Consider the following 24,101-nt stretch of genomic DNA (forward strand, 5'->3'; position numbering starts at 1 on the left):
GGTATTAATTCGTCATTTTAAGACGGTGGTTCAAATCCCTCTTCAGATACACTTTTTACTGCATTTCGTTGCCTGAATCTAATCTAAAATCTCATCTAAAAAAGTATGTAGGCTATAAAATGATGGTGCAGGCTAATTTACAAGAACTGACACGATTACAATGGTGTTTGAAGCCTTTCTGAGTAGTAAATGATGTTCTTCTAACTGGACCCTGGATTTGCCATAGATAATTTTTTCTTATGATTACTGATGGATAGATGATTCACTTAGACAGATATATATATATATTGTAAATCGATTTGCATGAAGGCTTCGGTTAAATGTAAAAAAACAACAACATTAAATTAAATCAAGTATCGAACCAACAACCTTCGGACCTCTAGCTGGCTGCCTTAACCCCTGCGCCAAACACACCACTGTGATGATGGCAATGCAAGTTGATAGACATACCTATTTTTTTTTTTATCACATCTATCACACTTTCAAAATATCAAGTTATCTATCACACAGTCTATCTATCTATCTATCTATCTATCTCGTAAAAAGTGGGAACTAATATTTCCTAAAAGACACTTGACGGAACTGTCGTTCGGGATGTAGTTTCCGCCTGTGAGACATTTTTGACGCACGTATTACCTAAACCAGCATGTAAACCTGCTCGCTACCAAGTTTGCTCAGAAGGATTGGTTGCATAGCAACCAAGCAGCAAATTATTTGAGCCACATTGATGGAACGGAACGCAAACTGAAATTAGCGCCCGGATCTGATTTAAACCCGGATCAGATTTAATCCCGGTACGTGGAATAGCCAGGTCACTGCCTGGCAGCGAGAGGTTTGGCTGACAGAGGTGCTTCTGATTGGTTGAGACGGTGTGCCTCTGAAATAGAGACAGAGCATCCGTTACCGTGCTTGCCAGCCTAGCTGTACACATGCCAAGCCTTTTGATAGACATGGCTGATTAGGAAACATAAACTCACTCATGCTAGCACATGTCGAAGTGTCCTTGGGCAAGACACTGAATTGCACCAAATTGCTCCCAGTGAGCAGGCCGGAGCCTTGCATGGTAGCTTTGGGGACAGAGTCTTCAGCGTGGCCGCACCTACCCTCTGGAACTCAGGGCTCTCAAGTCTCACGCATTGGGCGTGAGACACACGGGTTGAAATGCGGCGTGTGAACGGGTTGAAATGCGTGTGTCTCACGGCCAATGCGTGAGATTGGAGAGCCCTGGGAACTCCCTCCCCATAGGGATCCGCAACGCCCCTACCCTGGAAACCCACCTGTTCACCAAGGCCTTTGGCCCCTAGTCACTGTTTCTGTTCTGTCTGACCATCCCCTTTAGAATTGTAAAGCGTCCTTGGGCTTTCTGAAAGGCGCTATAGAAATCAAAGTTATTATTATTATTATTATTATTATTATTATTATTATTAGCTTGCCGCCATTGGTGTGTGAGTGTGTGTGTGTGTGTGTGTGTGTGTGTGTGTGAATGAGAGGCTGTTGTAAAGTGCTTTGGATAAAGGCGCTGTATAAGTGCAGTCCATTTACCATTAACTCCATTTCAATTCAGTCAATTCAGGAAGCTAGACGGCCTGTCTCGACCAGAGGTGATACTACGGTCCAGTCCCTATAGAAGTAAGTAAGTCATGTTTTTTATATAGCACATTTTAGAACGACAAAAACAGCCGCGCAAAGTGCTTAACAGAAAACACTTGTAAGAGCGAAACAGATAAAAAATACATCTAAAAACAAGGTGCAATACAGAATACAACAGGTGCAGAAATAAAAGTACAAAAAGTGCAGTTGTCAGGGAGGCCAGGGAGAAGAGGTACGTCTTAGCTAGTTTTTTAAAAGCCGCGCCGCTCTGGGCAGATCTGACGTGGAGGGGGAGGCTGTTCCAGAGCCTAGGGGCGGCCTTAGAGAAGGCTCTATCCCCTTTGGTTTTTAGCCTGGTCCTAGGGACCTCCAGCAGCAGTTGGTCAGCTGACATAAGGGCTCTGGGTGGGGTATGGTGGCGCAGGAGATCGGCTAGGTACGGAGGTGCCTGCCCGTTAAGTGATTTAAAAACAATCAAAAGTAATTTAAAATCGATACAGAAGCGGACGGGGAGCCAGTGGAGTGAAGCCAGGATTGGGGTGATGTGTTCACGCTTCTTAGTGCCGGTGAGGAGATGGGCTGCAGCATTTTGGACTAGCTGCAGTCGACGGAGCAGAGACTGGTCGATGCCAACATACACAGAGTTGCAGTGATCCAGCCGGGTTGTTATGAAGGCATGGATCACCTTCTCTAGGTCCTTCTGAGGAAGATAGGCTCTTTGTTTTAGCGAGGAGACTGAGGTGAAAAAAGCTATTTTGGACCACAGAGCAGACCTGCTTGGTGAATTTGAAGTCACTGTCAAAAATCACTCCAAGATGTCTGCCTGAGGAGCGGATGTTTGAGCCAAGGGGACCTGGGGCATCGACAGAAGGGCCTGGAGAAGTGTTGGACAGGAACAGGAGGGCCTAGAGAAGTGTTGGACAGGAGGGATAGAGAAGTGTTGGACAGGAACAGGAGGGATAGAGAAGTGTTGGACAGGAACAGGAGGGATAGAGAAGTGTTGGACAGGAACAGGAGGGATAGAGAAGTGTTGGCTAATAGAATGATCTCAGTCTTGCTCTCGTTTAGATTGAGGAAGTTTGCACTCAACCAGTCCAGGGTCCAGTCCCTATAGAGGTGACACTATGGTCCAGTCCCTATAGAGGTGACACTATGGTGGGTCCAGTCCCTATAGAGGTGACACTATGGTGGGTCCAGTCCCTATAGAGGTGACACTATGGTCCAGTCCCTATAGAGGTGACACTATGGTGGGTCCAGTCCCTATAGAGGTGACACTATGGTCCAGTCCCTATAGAGGTGACACTATGGTGGGTCCAGTCCCTATAGAGGTGACACTATGGTGGGTCCAGTCCCTATAGAGGTGATACTATGGTGGGTCCAGTCCCTATAGAGGTGATACTATGGTGGGTCCAGTCCCTATAGAGGTGACACTATGGTGGGTCCAGTCCCTATAGAGGCGACACTATGGTGGGTCCAGTCCCTATAGAGGTGACACTATGGTGGGTCCAGTCCCTATAGAGGTGACACTATGGTGGGTCCAGTCCCTATAGAGGTGACACTATGGTGGGTCCAGTCCCTATAGAGGTGACACTATGGTGGGTCCAGTCCCTATAGAGGTGACACTATGGTCCAGTCCCTATAGAGGTGATACTATGGTGGGTCCAGTCCCTATAGAGGTGACACTATGGTGGGTCCAGTCCCTATAGAGGTGACACTATGGTGGGTCCAGTCCCTATAGAGGTGACACTATGGTGGGTCCAGTCCCTATAGAGGTGACACTATGGTGGGTCCAGTCCCTATAGAGGTGACACTATGGTGGGTCCAGTCCCTATAGAGGTGACACTATGGTCCAGTCCCAGGGCTCTATGACAGCTTGGCTGACCCCTCTCTCTCCACATTGTCCCTGGCGGCATTTATACCGGTCAAGGGCACGTCTCCATGACAACGGGGCCAGTCTGCCCCCCGATTGGCTGGCCACCCGGGATCACCCGTTGCCGTTAGTAGCAGTGAGAAGAAGTGCTGAGTGGACCCTCCTTTTTAACACCCCCCCCCCGCGCGCCCCCGTCCCATCATTCCCTCCCCCCTCCCCAGTTCCCCCCCCCCCCCCCCCCCCAACCCGTCCACCACCCCCCCACACCCCTCCCCCTCCCCCCCCCCCCACCCCTGTTGGCGGTCCGTCCGCGGGTGTCCTATTATTGAGCAGATTTGTTTTTTCATCCTGGTTGAACCTTCTAGTGACACAGGAGAAAAGGCCCCAGGATCATATATGTGCCTCTGCAGGGACGTGGGGGGCATAACCTAACAAATGTGTGGGGTCAATTGGTAAGGACTGCTTTTTTCTGTTCTGCTATTCTTCCAGAGGTAGGGAACTTCAGATGAGAGGGGGAGCGGGGGGGGGGGGGGAGAGGAAGAGAGGAAGGAGAGGAAGAGAAAACAGAGAAGTTGTACTGTGAGATTTTGAGAGAGAGAGAGAGAGAGAGAGAGGGAGAGAGAGAGGGAGAGAGAGGGAGGGAGGGAGAGAGGGAGAGAGAGAGAGAGAGAGAGCGAGAGAGAGAGTGGGAGAGAGGGAGAGAGAGATGGCGTGGGTTTGGGTCCTCATCAGGTAGAGTTATACTGCATGTTAATGTGAGACCTGTTCATCTCCTGATGCATCTAAGACAAGTGCTGGTATCTAGAACGCAAGTAGCCCCGCTTGTAGTCCAGTAGAATGTTGGTACTTGTAGTTTTTTTCCTACCAAGTACAGCGTATGCTAAATGTGTAGCATTGTCCGAAGGAGGCGGTGATGAATGGGTATTGTTCAGCAACAGATATGGCTTTGCTTGTATTCAATATTTTCTTTAAAATATCTTATGTGTGTACAGTAAGTGTGAATTGCAAACAATAATAATAATAATAATAATAATATTAATAATAATTGTGGAGGACTAACATTTGTATGAAGGGTTCTTTGGGTGCTGATCAGAGGAGGTTGGATTCCCAATGCTGCTGGTGTTATAACAACTGTTATAAGTGTGTAATAAGACTTGTAGCCAGGCTGTGGTATAGTGAACCTATTGTGATGTGCAGTAGGAAACAGACTCAGATGTTCTTAGTTGACAGACTCAGATGTTCTTAGTTGATACAGACTCAGATGTTCTTAGTTGATACAGACTCAGATGTTCTTAGTTGATACAGACTCAGATGTTCTTAGCTGATACAGACTCAGATGTTCTTAGTTGATACAGACTCAGATGTTCTTAGTTGATACAGACTCAGATGTTCTTAGTTGATACAGACTCAGATGTTCTTAGTTGATACAGACTCAGATGTTCTTAGTTGATACAGAGGAGAGGAGAATGTCTAGCTCACCTGACTCAAAGGACTACCGGTCAGTAAACAAGCAAGTAACAACATGTCACCTCTCTAAGGTGGGGTTGAGGGTGTGGTGGGCTCCGTGTAGGTGGTGGTGGGGGGGGGGGGGGTTGAGGTAGGTGGTGGTGGTGGGGGGGTGGGGGTGGGAGGAAGGGAGTAGGAGTAGGCGGTGGGTGTAATACCAATTTGCACTTCCAAGTTGAGGGAGCGGCGCTTCAGAGAATGATGAGAAGATCAGGTCTGATATCTAGAACACTGGGATGGAACACCAGGATAGAACACAGGGATGGAACATCAGGATAGAACACAGGGATGGAACACAGGGATGGAACACAGGGATGGAACACAGGGATGGAACACAGGGATGGAACACAGGGATGGAACACAGGGATGGAACACAGGGATGGAACACAGGGATGGAACACAGGGATGGAACACAGGGATGGAACACAGGGATGGCCGCTTGTGAACAAGGAATATTCGAGTAGCAGAAACCTGTAGAAGGACACTGGAGATGTTCTCCTGCTGGGGAGCCAGAGGACAAAGGGCCACAGGAGGGTTCCTATTGGATGACGAGTTTCAAAACAACCAGAAGAGAAACCGCTGAGGCCACAGAAAACCCCCAAAAGTGATGCAACCAACCAGGAGGTCAAACACAAGGTCAGCTGGAGGTCAAGATCCATCTAGGGGTCTTGGCTTCAATCAACACTGATATCTCAGATCAGCTTCGGGGTCTTCATGTCTGAGGAGGTCTTCATCTTCATGTCTGAGGAGGTCTTCATCTTCATGTCTGAGGAGGTCTTCATGTGTGAGGAGATCCTCATCTTCATGTCTGAGGAGGTCTTCATGTCTGAGGAGGTCTTCATCTTCATGTCTGAGGAGGTCTTCATCTTCATGTCTGAGGAGGTCTTCATGTGTGAGATCTTCATCTTCATGTCTGAGGAGGTCTTCATGTCTGAGGAGGTCTTCATCTTCATGTCTGAGGAGGTCTTCATGTCTGAGGAGGTCTTCATCTTCATGTGTGAGATCTTCATCTTCATGTCTGAGGAGGTCTTCATGTCTGAGGAGATCTTCATCTTCATGTCTGAGGTCTTCATGTCTGAGGAGATCTTCATCTTCATGTCTGAGGAGATCTTCATCTTCATGTCTGAGGAGGTCTTCATCTTCATGTCTGAGGAGGTCTTCATCTCTGAGGAGATCTTCATCTTCATGTGTGAGGAGATCTTCATCTTCATGTGTGAGGAGGTCTTCATCTTCATGTCTGAGGAGGTCTTCATCTTCATGTCTGAGGAGGTCTTCATCTTCATGTCTGAGGAGGTCTTCATCTTCATGTCTGAGGAGGTGTTCATGGAGCACGGCACAGAAGGATGAACTGGAAGAGCTTTAAAGACACCCCTTCTCTTAATACCCCTCCCCTTTGATGAGCTGGGAGAAGAAGAAGATCGGAGGAGGAAGATCCGGGGGGGATGGGGGGGGGATCCTGACCTCATCCCATGAAGCTAATGAAAGGCAGTGATGGGGAGAGAGAGTGAGAGGGAGAGAGAGTGAGAGGGAGAGAGAGTGAGAGAGAGTGAGAGTGAGAGAGAGTGAGAGGGAGTGAGAGTGAGAGGGAGAGAGAGTGAGAGGGAGAGAGAGTGAGAGGGAGAGAGAGTGAGAGGGAGTGAGAGTGAGAGGGAGAGAGAGTGAGAGGGAGAGAGAGTGATGGGGAGAGAGAGTGAGAGGGAGAGAGAGTGAGAGGGAGTGAGAGGGAGGGGGAGAAGGGAGGGGGGGGGCGGTGGTTCCACTCAAACAAACAATGTTGCCCTCGGTACGTTTCACACCGAGCCCCCCGCAACACAACAATGGGGCTCCGGGCGTCCGGACCGCATCCAAACGTTGCTAGATCTCTCTACCCCCTCTCTGCTCCAACAGCAAAACAAACAAAAAACACCCCCCCACCCCCCCTCAAACAATTGAAAGAAAAAAAAAAAAGGTTTTATATTTTTCCACGGTGCTCAGCAGGTCAGACGGCAGCGGGTCTCATGGACAGCCGTGTCCAGCGGGCGGTACCGGTACATAGACGCAATGCATGAGGCTGGACGCCCCGCACACGCAGCCTCTGTCCCCTAGAGGGCGCCAGCACTCCCTGGCCTGGCCGGGGGTAGTTCAGGGTTAGTTTAGGGGACGGGGGTAGTTCAGGGGATGGGGGCGGGGGGTAGTTTAGAGGCCTAGGCCTTGTCTCCCCCATGACCCTCTGTTAGTTATGGTTAGGTATGGTTAGGTACAGTGGCGTGCAGTCAGGTGAGGCAGGGTAGGCAGTGCTACACCCAGGCATTTAAGAAAGAAAAAGAATATCAGTCTTTTTAAAAATACATTTTTTTATTTTTCTCATTATTCTTAACTTTAATGTGTTAAAATGTTGTTAAAATTAAATTAAATGATGTAAAATGTGTTGTTTTAAAAATATAATGCATGCCCTGGCACCAGGAGAGTTTGCTCCCAAAGCGAGCTGATTGCTGGTGAGAGGCTGAGGCAGACCGTGCTTGTGCTTCTGTGTGCTATGCGAAGTGACAGACCAACAGTTTCGTAGGTTTGCGCATGCGTAGTCTGTTCTCACATTGTCTTCATTGATGGACGTTGAAGCACCGTGCCACGCTGCCTCTGACAGCATGATTGACAGTTTGCGTTTGGCTTGCCGTAGCAGCATCCTCTGCTGTTCGCGCCGCGGTTCTACATTTCCCCAGCAGTAGCTCCATCAATCGTGGGAATTATGTCGAACTTTTACATTTGATGGCAGAAAAGGATGAGAAATTAGCCGCACATTTGCCTACGCATGTTACATATGCTTAAGATAATGTATGCTATTGCGTGCCGGTTCAAATGCTGTAAATCCTGTGTTGTTGATGCAGGTGAGTTTATATTGTCATTGAGCTGTTTTGCGTGCTGCTGTAAATCCTGTTGAGATGCAGGTGAATGTAGGCAATGCCATACAGGCTGTTGCGCTATGTGTAGTTATGAGATAACAATACATTTGACATTTTTGACCAGCTATTTGATAGTATAGTATATATGGGCTATGTGATTGACTTTATAATATAGTATATTAGCCTACATTACATTACAGTCATTTAGCCGACGCTTTTATTCAAAGCGACTTACAATAATTGCATTTAACGTAGGAGTGTACTGCTTTTTTAAGGCAAAATGAAGAATAGCAAACAAAAAATACAGTATAGCAATATAGCAATAGCATAGAGAAGAATAGCAAACTAACAATACAATAGGTGCTTAAGAGGGAGGATCCTGGTAGTAGGCCTACTTCTTGAAGAAGTGAGTTTTGCGGCAAAAGATATAAGGGCTATTGATTGCCTTTATAGTATGCGCTATGCCATTTGAAGTCTGGCTGCTGCGTTACTCGCATGATTTTTTTTTTAATAGCTCACTGCCTACCCAGCCAATGACCTCACTGCACGTTACTGGTTAGGTATGGTTATGGTTAGATGTGGTTAGGTGTGGTTAGGTATGGTTAGGTATGGTTAGGTATGGTTAGGTGTGGTTAGGTATGGTTAGGTGTGGTTAGGTGTGGTTAGGTATGGTTAGGTGTGGTTAGGTGTGGTTAGATATGGTTAGGTATGGTTATGTATGGTTAGGTATGGTTAGGTGTGGTTAGGTGTGGTTAGGTGTGGTTATGTATGGTTAGGTATGGTTAGGTGTGGTTAGGTATGGTTAGGTATGGTTAGGTGTGGTTATGTGTGGTTAGGTGTGGTTAGGTATGGTTAGGTGTGGTTAGGTGTGGTTAGGTGTGGTTAGGTGTGGTTAGGTGTGGTTAGGTGTGGTTAGATATGGTTAGGTATGGTTATGTATGGTTAGGTATGGTTAGGTGTGGTTAGGTGTGGTTAGGTGTGGTTAGGTATGGTTAGGTATGGTTAGGTGTGGTTAGGTGTGGTTAGGTGTGGTTAGGTATGGTTAGGTGTGGTTAGGTGTGGTTAGGTATGGTTAGGTGTGGTTAGGTATGGTTAGGTGTGGTTAGGTATGGTTAGGTATGGTTAGGTGTGGTTAGGTATGGTTAGGTGTGGTTAGGTATGGTTAGGTATGGTTAGGTATGGTTAGGTGTGGTTAGGTATGGTTAGGTGTGGTTAGGTGTGGTTAGGTGTGGTTAGGTATGGTTAGGTATGGTTAGGTGTGGTTAGGTATGGTTAGGTGTGGTTAGGTATGGTTAGGTGTGGTTAGGTGTGGTTAGGTATGGTTAGGTGTGGTTAGGTGTGGTTAGGTATGGTTATGTGTGGTTAGGTGTGGTTAGGTATGGTTAGGTATGGTTAGGTATTGTTAGGTATGGTTAGGTGTGGTTAGGTGTGGTTAGGTATGGTTAGGTATGGTTAGGTATGGTTAGGTGTGGTTAGGTGTGGTTAGGTATGGTTAGGTGTGGTTAGGTGTGGTTAGGTATGGTTAGGTGTGGTTAGGTGTGGTTAGGTGTGGTTAGGTATGGTTAGGTATGGTTAGGTGTGGTTAGGTGTGGTTAGGTATGGTTAGGTGTGGTTAGGTATGGTTAGGTATGGTTAGGTATGGTTAGATATGGTTAGGTATGGTTAGGTGTGGTTAGGTGTGGTTAGGTATGGTTAGATATGGTTAGGTGTGGTTAGGTATGGTTAGGTGTGGTTAGGTATGGTTAGGTGTGGTTAGGTATGGTTAGGTATGGTTAGGTATGGTTAGGTATGGTTAGGTGTGGTTAGGTATGGTTAGGTATGGTTAGGTATGGTTAGGTGTGGTTAGGTATGGTTAGGTATGGTTAGGTATGGTTAGGTATGGTTAGGTGTGGTTAGGTATGGTTAGGTATGGTTAGGTATGGTTAGGTGTGGTTAGGTATGGTTAGGTATGGTTAGGTGTGGTTAGGTATGGTTAGGTATGGTTAGGTATTGTTAGGTATGGTTAGGTGTGGTTAGGTGTGGTTAGGTATGGTTAGGTGTGGTTAGGTATGGTTAGGTGTGGTTAGGTGTGGTTAGGTATGGTTAGGTATGGTTAGGTATGGTTAGGTGTGGTTAGGTGTGGTTAGGTGTGGTTAGGTATGGTTAGGTGTGGTTAGGTGTGGTTAGGTATGGTTAGGTGTGGTTAGGTATGGTTAGATATGGTTAGGTGTGGTTAGGTATGGTTAGGTATGGTTAGGTATGGTTAGGTATGGTTAGGTATGGTTAGGTATGGTTAGGTGTGGTTAGGTATGGTTAGGTATGGTTAGGTATGGTTAGGTGTGGTTAGGTGTGGTTGAGGTGTGGTTGAGGTATGGTTGAGGTATGGTTAAGTGCGGGGTGGCAGGGGGGGGCGGGTTCACAAGAACTGGGGTTCCGGGTGTTTTTTTTGGTGCTAGTTTGATTTCATCATTCCATTTCCCTGGTGTCATCATTCCATTTCCCTAGTGTCATCATTCCATTTCCCTAGTGTCATCATTCCATTTCCCTAGTGTCATCATTCCATTTCCCTAGTGTCATCATTCCATTTCCCTAGTGTCATCATTCCATTTCCCTAGTGTCATCATTCCATTTCCCTGGTGTCATCATTCCATTTCCCTGGTGTCATCATTCCATTTCCCTGGTGTCATCATTCCATTTCCCTAGTGTCATCATTCCATTTCCCTAGTGTCATCATTCCATTTCCCTGGTGTCATCATTCCATTTCCCTAGTGTCATCATTCCATTTCCCTGGTGTCATCATTCCATTTCCCTAGTGTCATCATTCCATTTCCCTAGTGTCATCATTCCATTTCCCTGGTGTCATCATTCCATTTCCCTGGTGTCATCATTCCATTTCCCTAGTGTCATCATTCCATTTCCCTGGTGTCATCATTCCATTTCCCTAGTGTCATCATTCCATTTCCCTAGTGTCATCATTCCATTTCCCTAGTGTCATCATTCCATTTCCCTAGTGTCATCATTCCATTTCCCTAGTGTCATCATTCCATTTCCCTAGTGTCATCATTCCATTTCCCTAGTGTCATCATTCCATTTCCCTAGTGTCATCATTCCATTTCCCTGGTGTCATCATTCCATTTCCCTGGTGTCATCATTCCATTTCCCTGGTGTCATCATTCCATTTCCCTGGTGTCATCATTCCATTTCCCTAGTGTCATCATTCCATTTCCCTAGTGTCATCATTCCATTTCCCTAGTGTCATCATTCCATTTCCCTAGTGTCATCATTCCATTTCCCTAGTGTCATCATTCCATTTCCCTAGTGTCATCATTCCATTTCCCTAGTGTCATCATTCCATTTCCCTAGTGTCATCATTCCATTTCCCTAGTGTCATCATTCCATTTCCCTAGTGTCATCATTCCATTTCCCTGGTGTCATCATTCCATTTCCCTGGTGTCATCATTCCATTTCCCTAGTGTCATCATTCCATTTCCCTGGTGTCATCATTCCATTTCCCTAGTGTCATCATTCCATTTCCCTAGTGTCATCATTCCATTTCCCTAGTGTCATCATTCCATTTCCCTAGTGTCATCATTCCATTTCCCTAGTGTCATCATTCCATTTCCCTGGTGTCATCATTCCATTTCCCTAGTGTCATCATTCCATTTCCCTGGTGTCATCATTCCATTTCCCTGGTGTCATCATTCCATTTCCCTGGTGTCATCATTCCATTTCCCTAGTGTCATCATTCCATTTCCCTAGTGTCATCATTCCATTTCCCTAGTGTCATCATTCCATTTCCCTGGTGTCATCATTCCATTTCCCTAGTGTCATCATTCCATTTCCCTAGTGTCATCATTCCATTTCCCTAGTGTCATCATTCCATTTCCCTGGTGTCATCATTCCATTTCCCTGGTGTCATCATTCCATTTCCCTAGTGTCATCATTCCATTTCCCTAGTGTCATCATTCCATTTCCCTGGTGTCATCATTCCATTTCCCTGGTGTCATCATTCCATTTCCCTGGTGTCATCATTCCATTTCCCTGGTGTCATCATTCCATTTCCCTGGTGTCATCATTCCATTTCCCTAGTGTCATCATTCCATTTCCCTGGTGTCATCATTCCATTTCCCTAGTGTCATCATTCCATTTCCCTAGTGTCATCATTCCATTTCCCTGGTGTCATCATTCCATTTCCCTAGTGTCATCATTCCATTTCCCTAGTGTCATCATTCCATTTCCCTGGTGTCATCATTCCATTTCCCTGGTGTCATCATTCCATTTCCCTAGTGTCATCATTCCATTTCCCTAGTGTCATCATTCCATTTCCCTGGTGTCATCATTCCATTTCCCTGGTGTCATCATTCCATTTCCCTGGTGTCATCATTCCATTTCCCTGGTGTCATCATTCCATTTCCCTGGTGTCATCATTCCATTTCCCTAGTGTCATCATTCCATTTCCCTGGTGTCATCATTCCATTTCCCTAGTGTCATCATTCCATTTCCCTAGTGTCATCATTCCATTTCCCTGGTGTCATCATTCCATTTCCCTAGTGTCATCATTCCATTTCCCTAGTGTCATCATTCACTCTGGCTGGCTGGGTTGTGATGATGTCACCAACACTCTGATGATCCAGAGGTAGAGGTGCAAGATTCCAAATGACATCACCGCTCAGGAGGAGCCACAACCAGGACATAGCACTGTGTGGCGTTGCTAGCAAACATTGTAGAACACCAGGGGAGGCTGGCGGAGGTAGAACACCAGGGGAGGCTGGGGGAGGTAGAACACCAGGGGAGGCTGGGGGAGGTAGAACACCAGGGGGAGGCTGGGGGAGGTAGAACACCAGGGGAGGCTGGGGGAGGTAGAACACCAGGGGAGGCTGGGGGAGGTAGAACACCAGGGGAGGCTGGGGGAGGTAGAACACCAGGGGAGGCTGGCGGAGGTAGAACACCAGGGGAGGCTGGGGGAGGTAGAACACCAGGGGAGGCTGGGGGAGGTAGAACACCAGGGGAGGCTGGGGGAGGTAGAACACCAGGGGAGGCTGGGGGAGGTAGAACACCAGGGGAGGCTGGGGGAGGTAGAACACCAGGGGAGGCTGGGGGAGGTAGAACACCAGGGGAGGCTGGGGGAGGTAGAACACCAGGGGGAGGTAGAACACCAGGGGAGGCTGGGGGAGGTAGAACACCAGGGAGGCTGGGGGAGGTAGAACACCAGGGGAGGCTGGGGGAGGTAGAACACCAGGGGAGGCTGGGGGAGGTAGAACACCAGGGGAGGCTGGGGGAGGTAGAACACCAGGGGAGGCTGGGGGAGGTAGAACACCAGGGGAGGCTGGGGGAGGTAGAACACCAGGGGAGGCTGGGGGAGGTAGAACACCAGGGGATACTGCCATTTCATGACGTTAGAATTATAAGGTTCCATCTCCATTTTTGGTCAAAATCTGATTCATTAGGTGTTTATTAATGCCTGTGTGGTGTTACTTTTAAAATGTTGACATTTTTGAGTTAGTAATTAATAAAATACAAATGTTCCATCTCACAAAATATAATGGAATGTAAAAACGTTGACGCTCAATATCTCTGAAATGCCCTAAACAGAGATAGAACCTTAGAATTCTAAGCTCACGATTTAGCAGACGCTTTTAATCCAAAGCGATTTAAAAAGCCAAATTACAGGGACATTCCCCCTGGAGTAACTGAGGGCTGAGTGCCTTGCTCAAGGGCACACTCGAACTCACAACCTTCTGATCATCACCAGTCCAACTCACTATCCACTAGACCACCACCACTACCCCACTACGAGTTTAGTCTAGTTGAACAAGTCTGTCCTTCTGCTGTCTAGTGTTGACCAGTCTACCCCCCCCCCAGGTTTCCCAAGGGGACGCTACTGAGAAGCTGGCTGACCAAGTCCCGGCCCAGACTGCTGCTGCTGATCGCCGGCCTGAAGAGGCCCCAGGTCACCCTGATGAGGAGGAAAAGGATGAAGCGCACAAAAGTAGCAAAGGCCACGTAAGCGGTAAATATGGTTAGTGTAAATATGGTTAATATGGTTAGTGTAAATATGGTTAATATGGTTAATATGCTTAATATGGTTAGTGTAAATATGCTTAATATGGTTAGTGTAAATATGCTTAATATGCTTAATATGGTTAGTGTAAATATGCTTAATATGGTTAAGATGCTTAACATGGTTAATATGGTTAGTGTAAATATGGTTAATATGGTTAATATGGTTAGTGTAAATATGGTTATGTAAATATGGTTAATATGGTTAATATGGTTAGTGTAAATGAATGAATGAATGAATGAATGAATGAATGGTCTTTATTGTCATTGATATAGTACAGGTACCAAACAACGAAATTTGGGAGGGGGGGCTCCCCTGGTGTTAGGAAAAAAAAAACTAAAAACAAGAAGGGAAAAGAGCTGGTTTACATAAATAAAGGCTATGTACACTATCCACTATACTATACTATACAAATAAAACACTGTGCTGTACTCTATGCTATGCTATACCTATTCTAACATTTCCTATTCTCTGAACCTTATGTACCCTAGGGTTGTCATATTGCACATAGTGTTATTTCACATTCATTTAAAGTGTCGCAGTTTGCAGGTTTGAAATGTTCACAGTTGTGTTTCAGTATTACACTTGATTTCAATCTAGTAGCTGCCATCAATTTGTCTAGATTGTCCAGGGCCTAGAACCTAGGTCTTTGCTGTGTTCAGGGCCTGAATGGCCCTGGGGTAGAAGCTGAGCTTCAGTCTGTTTGTCTTTGCGAACATGGTCCTGAACCGCCTGTTCGAGGGCAGCCGAGCAAAGTGTTCGTACCCAGGGTGGGATGGGTCTCTGGAGATCTTGGAGGCCTTCCTGAGGCAGCGTGTGTTGTACAGCTCTTCCAGAGAGGGGAGGGGGGCGCCGGTGATCTTCTGGACCGATCTCACGACTCTCTGTAGCGCATTCCTCTCTGCGGCTGTGCAGCTGGAGAACCAGTTGCAGATGCAGTAGGTGAGGATGCTCTCCACTGCGCAGCGGTAGAAGGCCACCAGCATCTCCTGTCCGATGTGGTCTTTCCTGAGGACTCTCAGGAAGTAGAGCCGCTGTTGTGCCTTCTTGATGATGGCTGCTGTGTTGATCTTCCAGGACAGGTCATCCTGTATGTGCACCCCCAGGAATCGGAGGGTTGAGACTCTCTCCACGCTCCCTCCATCGACATAACCATAAATATGGTTAATATGGTTAGTGTAAATATGGTCAGTGTAAATATGGTTAGTGTAAATATGGTTAGTGTAAATATGGTTAATATGGTTAGTGTAAATATGGTTAATATGGTTAATATGGTTAGTGTAAATATGGTTAATATGGTTAGTGTAAATATGGTTAATATGGTTAGTGTAAATATGGTTAATATGGTTAGTGTAAATATGGTTAATATGGTTAGTGTAAATATGGTTAATATGGTTAGTGTAAATATGGTTAATATGGTTAGTGTAAATATGGTTAATATGGTTAATATGGTTAGTGTACATATGGTTAATACGGTTAATATGGTTAGTGTAAATATGGTTAATATGGTTAATATGGTTAGTGTATATATGGTTAATATGGTTAGTGTAAATATGGTTAATATGGTTAATATGGTTAGTGTATATATGGTTAATATGGTTAGTGTAAATATGGTTAATATGGTTAGTGTAAATATGGTTAATATGGTTTGTGTAAATATGGTTAATATGGTTAGTGTAAATATGTGACACGGTCTAGTGAATTGGGCCTTGCAAATGAGCAAAACACGTTGTTTTGCATGTTATGAAAGTTGAAGGGTTGAAGAGCCCAAACAACAAACAGTTGTAGGATCAGTAAACACCTCTAATCTGTTAGCAGACTGGCTGGTTTAAGAGGGCGCGTGGGGGCGTTTCCTTTAAGAGGGCGCGTGGGGGCGTTTCCTTTAAGAGGGCGCGTGGGGGCGTTTCCTTTAAGAGGGCGCGTGGGGGCGTTTCCTTTAAGAGGGCGCGTGGGGGCGTTTCCTGGTGGTTTAAAAGGGCGCGTGGGGGCGTTTCCTGGTGGTTTAAGAGGGCGCGTGGGGGCGTTTCCTTTAAGAGGGCGCGTGGGGGCGTTTCCTGGTGGTTTCTGGGGCGTATGGTAGTTGGTTGTTCTGTGGACCTAGAAACCAATCAATGTGACGAAGGGGCGGGATAAACAAACATGTCACAACAAGATGGCGGCTACTTCACTGGACATGAAGATCATATCTTCCACTACTGTAACTGAAATAAACAAAAAAAGATTGTATGTTTTTAAAAAATAAAATAATAATAATAATAAAAAAAATAAAGAATGCTCAGTGGATCGACTCCTCAGACTGGGTGGAAAAGCAAAGGGGGCTGTCTGCTGTATGTGTGTGTGTGTGTGTGTGTGTGTGTGTGTGTGTGTGTGTGTGTGTGTGTGTGTGTGTGAGAAAGATAGAGAGAATGGTGAAAACAAAGCTGTCATTATAGTCAGGGCAGAATTCTGTTCTAACAAAACATCCCCTGCCTCCACCAAAGTCCCGCTAGCTGCATTATGGACGACAATGATGCATGCTACAATGATGCATGCTACAATGATGCATGCTACAATGATGCATGCTACAATAATGCACGCTACAATGATGCATGCGACAATGATGCACGCTACAATAATGCACGCTACAATGATGCATGCGACAATGATGCATGCTACAATGATGCATGCTACAATGATGCATGCGACAATGATGCATGCGACAATGATGCACGCTACAATAATGCACGCTACAATGATGCATGCGACAATGATGCACGCTACAATGATGCACGCTACAATGATGCATGCTACAATGATGCATGCGACAATGATGAATGCTACAATGATGCATGCGACAATGATGCATGCTACAATGATGCATGCTACAGTGATGAATGCTACAATGATGCATGCTACAATGATGCATGCTACAATGATGCACGCTACAATGATGCATGCTACAATGATGCATGCTACAATGATGAATGCAGACACACAAACACAACATTCTTATTCTTTACTATTCTATTATTGTTCTGCTCAATTGTATCTTGTCTTATTGTTTCCTTTTATAAATATTGCCATTTTGTTTTCTCCTGTTTTCTCTCTTTCTCTGGGGGGGGGTTGTCCTGGGGGAGGGGGGGGTTGTCCTGGGGGAGGGGGGGGGTGTCCTGGGGGAGGGGGGGGTGTCCTGGGGGAGGGGGGGGTGTCCTGGGGGAGGGGGGGGTTGTCCTGGGGGAGGGGGGGGGTTGTCCTGGGGGAGGGGGGGGTGTCCTGGGGGAGGGGGGGTTGTCCTGGGGGAGGGGGGGGTGTCCTGGGGGAGGGGGGGGTGTCCTGGGGGAGGGGGGGTTGTCCTGGGGGAGGGGGGGGGTGTCCTGGGGGAGGGGGGGTTGTCCTGGGGGAGGGGGGGTGTCCTGGGGGAGGGGGGGGTTGTCCTGGGGGAGGGGGGGTGTCCTGGGGGAGGGGGGGTGTCCTGGGGGAGGGGGGGTTGTCCTGGGGGAGGGGGGGGTGTCCTGGGGGAGGGGGGGTGTCCTGGGGGAGGGGGGGTGTCCTGGGGGAGGGGGGGGTGTCCTGGGGGAGGGGGGGGTTGTCCTGGGGGAGGGGGGGTTGTCCTGGGGGAGGGGGGGGTGTCCTGGGGGAGGGGGGGGTGTCCTGGGGGAGGGGGGGGGTGTCCTGGGGGAGGGGGGGTTGTCCTGGGGGAGGGGGGGGTGTCCTGGGGGAGGGGGGGGTGTCCTGGGGGAGGGGGGGGTGTCCTGGGGGAGGGGGGGGGTGTCCTGGGGGAGGGGGGGGTGTCCTGGGGGAGGGGGGGGGTTGTCCTGGGGGAGGGGGGGGTGTCCTGGGGGAGGGGGGGGTGTCCTGGGGGAGGGGGGGGTGTCCTGGGGGAGGGGGGGGGTGTCCTGGGGGAGGGGGGGTTGTCCTGGGGGAGGGGGGGGTTGGGGGGGAGTTAACCAGGAGGAGTGGTTGGGGGGAGTTAACCAGGAGGAGTGGTTGGGGGGAGTTAACCAGGAGGAGTGGTTGGGGGGAGTTAACCAGGAGGAGTGGTTGGGGGGAGTTAACCAGGAGGAGTGGTTGGGGGGGGTTAACCAGGAGGAGTGGTTGGGGTGGAGTTAACCAGGAGGAGTGGTTGGGGGTGGAGTTAACCAGGAGGAGTGGTTGGGGGGGAGTTAACCAGCTATTGTTCCCACCCATTACCTGCCTGTGTAAAGTGTGAAACCTTAGAAAGGCGTGTTCTGTTAGTTGGTTTGAGGTGGACCAACATTGAAACACGCCTACCGTCTTCAACCTTTTTCAGATTTCAATCTACGACATCATTTGAAAGCTGACAATCTGCATTTACACAATCTGTAAAAAACTGAAAAATGACATCCCCCTACTTGTGACCTTCACTTGACCCTGTCACATATGGTTAGTGTAAATATGGTTAGTGTACATATGGTTAATATGGTTAGTGTAAATATGGTTAATATGGTTAGTGTAAATATGGTTAGTGTACATATAGTTAATATGGTTAGTGTAAATATGGTTAATATGGTTAGTGTAAATATGGTTAATATAGTAAGTAGGGATGGGACGATACACTCAACTCACGATACGATGCACCTCTCGATACAGGGGTTCACGATACGATATCATAAATAAATGAGGTTTATAATAAAATAGGTTTGCTGCCTTGGGGGGGGGGGTGGCATGGACCATGGCATGGACCCCGACTCCCCAGGGGGTAAGACCCTGTGACATACCAGCGTCATGTCCAGGGGTGTACTTGTACATTAAGCCGCCTCACGCTAAGGGAGGGAAACAGGAGATAGGCTCCTGCCCTATGGGCCATTAGGCTCAAGAACCATCAGTTCTCAAGGCTACTTACTTATGTGGTCTTGACGACCTGTCCACCTTCTCACCTGGGTCTTGCTCTCTCTCTCTGGTGTGCCGACACCATCCTGCTCTCTCTCCTTCTCTCCCTCTCTATCCTCCTCTCTCCCTCTTTTGCTGTCAACCAAAAGGCAAACATAACAACCAGTATTTATTATAATTAGTATTTATAATCTAATAAGAGGTATAAATTGATCCATATAAATGTATAACATAATTATAATTGAATATTGGATTGCTGTGGGCAATGCAGTCAGATAGTAATTTTGACTTTACTCTCTCACCTGAAAAGAAATCATGTCCAACTATAAAAAACAGACATTTCCAATGCTTCAATCCACTGTCCATGTACTGTAAATATACCATTATGGTATTACCTTAGAGCCCAATTCTAGCAGAATAAGAAATATTGTATATCTACTTAAATAATAGTAAAATAATAAAAGTGCATCCAGTTAGCTCTTTAGCTGGCAAGTGTGCAGCAGACTAGCTCATCTCATCACCTCTGAGCTAGCTAGCTTGCTAGTTCTTTGACACTATTTACACCATGGCACTATTAGTCAGACACTTTCTACTCACAATAATAACAACCAATTTTAACCAACTTTCTCAGTCAGAACGCTCAGCAATTATATTTGCTAACGTTTCAACTTGCTTACTTTCCATCTACAGACATCTCACCCTGCAAAAACGTGCGCGTCGCGCGTACATACTCACAGCGCAAAGCGAAGTGTGGAGATAGATAGGTCTGGTTATGTGAAGTGTGGAGATAGATAGGTCTGGTTATGTGAAGTGTGGAGATAGATAGGTCTGGTTATGAGAAGTGTGGAGATAGATATGTCTGGTTATGTGAAGTGTGGAGATAGGTCTGGTTATGAAGTGTGGAGATAGATAGGTCTGGTTATGTGAAGTGTGGAGATAGATAGGTCTGGTTATGTGAAGTGTGGAGATAGATAGGTCTGGTTATGTGAAGTGTGGAGATAGATAGGTCTGGTTATGAGAAGTGTGGAGATAGATAGGTCTGGTTATGTGAAGTGTGGAGATAGATAGGTCTGGTTATGTGAAGTGGGGAGATAGATAGGTCTGGTTATGTGAAGTGTGGAGATAGATAGGTCTGGTTATGTGAAGTGTGGAGATAGATAGGTCTGGTTATGTGAAGTGTGGAGATAGATAGGTCTGGTTATGTGAAGTGTGGAGATAGATAGGTCTGGTTATGTGAAGTGTGGAGATAGATAGGTCTGGTTATGTGAAGTGTGGAGATAGATAGGTCTGGTTATGAGAAGTGTGGAGATAGATAGGTCTGGCTATGCGAGACTACGGTGGACTAATGTTACCAACGAGCCCATGGGCTTGCCACTCGCCAGATTCGGGTTGGGTGCGTTTAACGTGGATACACCCCCGCCTCCCCAAGAAGTGTAGCTAATGGAAAATAAAACAGTTTGTTTTGCGATCCATTTTTCTACAACACGATGCGTTTTTGTATTGCGATATATCACCATACGATATTTCGTCCCATCCCTAATGGTTAGTGTAAATATGGTTAGTGTAAATATGGTTAATATGGTTAGTGTAAATATGGTTAATATGGTTAGTGTAAATATGGTTAATATGATTAGTGTAAACATGTTTAGTGTAAATATGGTAAATATGGTTAGTGTAAATATGGTTAGTGTAAATATGGTTAATATGGTTAGTGTAAATATGGTTAATATGGTTAGTGTAAATATGGTTAATATGGTTAGTGTAAATATGGTTAACATGGTTAGTGTAAATATGGTTAGATTAAATATGGTTAATATGGTTAGTGTAAATATGGTTAGTGTAAATATGGTTAATATGGTTAGTGTAAATATGGTGAATGTTGTCGTGTTTTTGTCCGTTAGAGTAACTTGCTCGTCTGATGTGCGTGGGTATAATGACTCACACGACAAGGAATTCTCAGTTTCTGGTTCTTTAGTGAACTTCTTCAAAACACAATATAAGATACAACTAATTGTGTCCCAGATGGCAGGTTAATAGATGACGGGAAAACTAGCTCTGGCACAGAACAGCAGCTTTGCTGTCCATACCGATGAGCGTTGTTCCCTTTACTGACTGTTACGTAACCTAGGTAACGAGCTATATCTCTCTCTGGGTGATCATGTGACATACAGTAACCAATCAAGAATAACGGTAACATAAACACAACAACAACAACAACAACAACAACAGGGAAAGCCACCCATGGTGGACTGTCTCACACTATCCCCCTCCAAGAGTACTGAGTCCCTTCAGTACAGGTGACTTATCATTAACATGTCTAGGAATAGAACAGTTGACTCAATGAACATGTCTAAATTATTAGATTACTTACATCACAGTCTTTGCAAACTCGTAGGCCCTATAGCTAAACAGCAGTGAAACAATTAAAACACTTAACTACTTGGCAGTAAAACATTTATTTATTTATTTTTCTTTATAATGCAAAACTTCTTGGATGAAGTAACCAATCTGCAGATAAACTAAACAGTCTCTCTTTCAATAACTAGTTCCTGAATCTCTCTGGCTTATTAACCATGCGTCCCTTAGATGTTTTAACAGTATTTTTTGGAGTGTCCTCTTGTCTTTTTTCCTGCTGACACCTTGGAGCTTTGAGATGAGGTTTCTCCTCTTGATCACATGACTCTCGAGAAGCTCCTTCCCCTGCTGGATCTTTATCATTGTCTTTCTGTAGTGGCAGCTCTGGTACCAACGGGACATCCTCTTCAGGTAGCTGTGTAGCTGGGTCTTGGCACTGCTGCAGCACTTGACTCCTTTGACGTTTTATCCCAGCAGGGACCACCTCACTATTGTATGGTTTAAGCCGATCATGGTGCATTATCTTTCTGCGCTTCAACCCTTGAATATCGTAGAGGACAGGACCACGGCATCCAGCCACAATCAAGGGGCCCTTCCAAGGTGCTTGAAGCTTGGGGCTTAGTCCCTTCTTTTTCGTGTCATCCTTTACATACACCAAATCTCCAACGCTGTAAGAATGTTCTCGTGCTCGGACATCATACATCTTCTTCTGACGTTCTTGTGCAGTGCGGAGGTGCTCCCTCGCTGTGCTTTGTGCCTTCTTAAGTCCTTCTCCCAGGTTATGAAGGAAATTTGCTACCTCCATTCGGTCAGATTTGAGTTCTGCAGCCCCAGACTGGATATCCTGTGGTTGATGAACTTCTCGGCCAAACATGAGCCTGTTAGGTGTGAACCCTGTGATTGCATGGCGTGAGCTGCGGTAGGCTGAGGTGAGTAGTGACAGATGTTCTTTTGGTTCTGGTCCACGTAGCACCGGATCATCTGGAGTAAAGTTCTGTTGAACCTTTCCACCTGTCCGTTAGAGGCAGGGTGGTAGGGGGTGGTCCTTGTCTTTGTGATCTGTAGGAGCTTGCATACATTCTGGAACAGGGAACTCTCAAAATTGCGACCTTGGTCAGTGTGCAACTCGAGGGGGGCTCCAAATCGGGCGATAAAGTCATACACAAGCCTCCTTGCTGTTGTTTCCGCCCCTTGGTCAGGAACAGCAAAGGCTTCGACCCATCGAGTAAACTGGTCAATTATGACGAGAATGTACTTGTTTCCAGAGCTGGATACAGGGAATGGCCCGAGGATGTCTACGTGGAGACGGTCCAAAGGTGCTCCAGCTTGGTAGCTTTGCAACTTGGCTCGTTTCACTGGTCCCGTAGTTTTGCATGCATTGCAGTGCTGGCATCTCTTCACAAACAGAAGGACTTCTTCACCCATTCCATACCAGTGATCGCTCTGGTGTAAGCGCTCCAGTGTTTTTGCTTCCCCAAGATGACCAGATTGAGGAGGATTATGGCAAGCCTGCAGGACCTCTCTTTGCATGGAAGCTGGAACTAGTAGCAACACGGTTGGTTGTTGGGCTCCTACTCTCTCCCAGGAGTAGTAGAGAACTCCTTGCTGCAGCATGACCTGAGGCCAGCAGAGCCAGAACTTCCTCACTGCAGGGCTCTCAAGCATCACCTGATCTTTAGTAGGGAGTGTTCCTGTGTGGAGGGTGGAGAGGACAGGATCAGCTTTCTGAAGTTTGGCAAGCTCTTCCAATCTGACTGACTGACAGCCAGTTAACTACTGGAGTCTCCAGCATGGTTGTATGTGGTGGATCTGTTTCCATCGACTGAGTGTTATCATCACTGGTCTCACCAGACTCAATACTCCTAACTGCCAGCGGCACAACATCATCAACATCGTCTTCAAATCTTGTCCACTGCTCATGAAGTCTTCGGCAGTACTTACATCCTTGACATGGTAGATCAGACAAGTTCTTTCCAGCTTGGTAACAGTCACATTTGTCTGAATGTTCTCTGGTTTGCCTTGACATGGCATCAGCATTGCAGTGTTGCCGGCCCGCTCGATGCTCTATGTCAAAGTCATATTGGCTCAACTCTTCCAGCCAGCGAGCCAACTGACCTTCAGGGTTTTTGAACCGAAACAGCCAGGTGAGACTGCCATGATCTGTTCGTAGCAGAAACTTCTTGCCCAGTAGGTAGTGGCGGAACTGGCGAGTGTAGCGGACGACAGCAAGTAACTCACGTCTGGTAACACAGTACCTCTGCTGAGCTGGTGTAAGATGGCTGCTGGCGTATGCTGCGTTACTGTATGTCACATGATCACCCAGAGAGAGATATAGCTCGTTACCTAGGTTACGTAACAGTCAGTTAAGGGAACAACGCTCATCGGTATGGACAGCAAAGCTGCTGTTCTGTGCCAGAGCTAGTTTTCCCGTCATCTATTAACCTGCCATCTGGGACACAGTTAGTTGTATCTTATATTGTGTTTTGAAGAAGTTCACTAAAGAACCAGAAACAGAGAATTCCTTGTCGTGTGAGTCATTATACCCACGCACATCAGACGAGCAAGTTACTCTAACGGACAAAAACACGACAACTACAACAGGGAAAGCCATCCATGGTGGACTGTCTCACAATATGGTTAGTGTAAATATGGTTAGTGTAAATATGGTTAATATGGTTAGTGTAAATATGGTTAATATGGTTAGTGTAAATATGGTTAGTGTAAATATGGTTAATATGGTTAGTGTATATATGGTTAATATGGTTAGTGTAAATATGGTTAATATGGTTAGTGTAAATATGGTTAATATGGTTAGTGTAAATATGGTTAATATGGTTAGTGTAAATATGGTTAATATGGTTAGTGTAAATATGGTTAATATGGTTAGTGTAAATATGGTTAATATGGTTAGTGTAAATATGGTTAATATGGTTAGTGTAAATATGGTTAATATGGTTAGTGTAAATATGGTTAATATGGTTAGTGTAAATATGGTTAATATGGTTAGTGTAAATATGGTTAATATGGTTAG

The 24,101-nt window shown here is 46.3% G+C and overlaps 1 protein-coding gene across 1 annotated transcript in view; it reads left to right on the forward strand.

Moving 5' to 3' along the window:
• Window positions 1–24,101, forward strand: part of dpy30 (dpy-30 histone methyltransferase complex regulatory subunit) — a 439,880-nt gene that overhangs the window by 414,961 nt on the left and 818 nt on the right. The window lies entirely within an intron of this gene.

Source organism: Nansenia antarctica (assembly GCF_963989245.1).
Source record: "Nansenia antarctica genome assembly, chromosome: 16".
NCBI lineage: Eukaryota > Metazoa > Chordata > Actinopteri > Argentiniformes > Microstomatidae > Nansenia > Nansenia antarctica.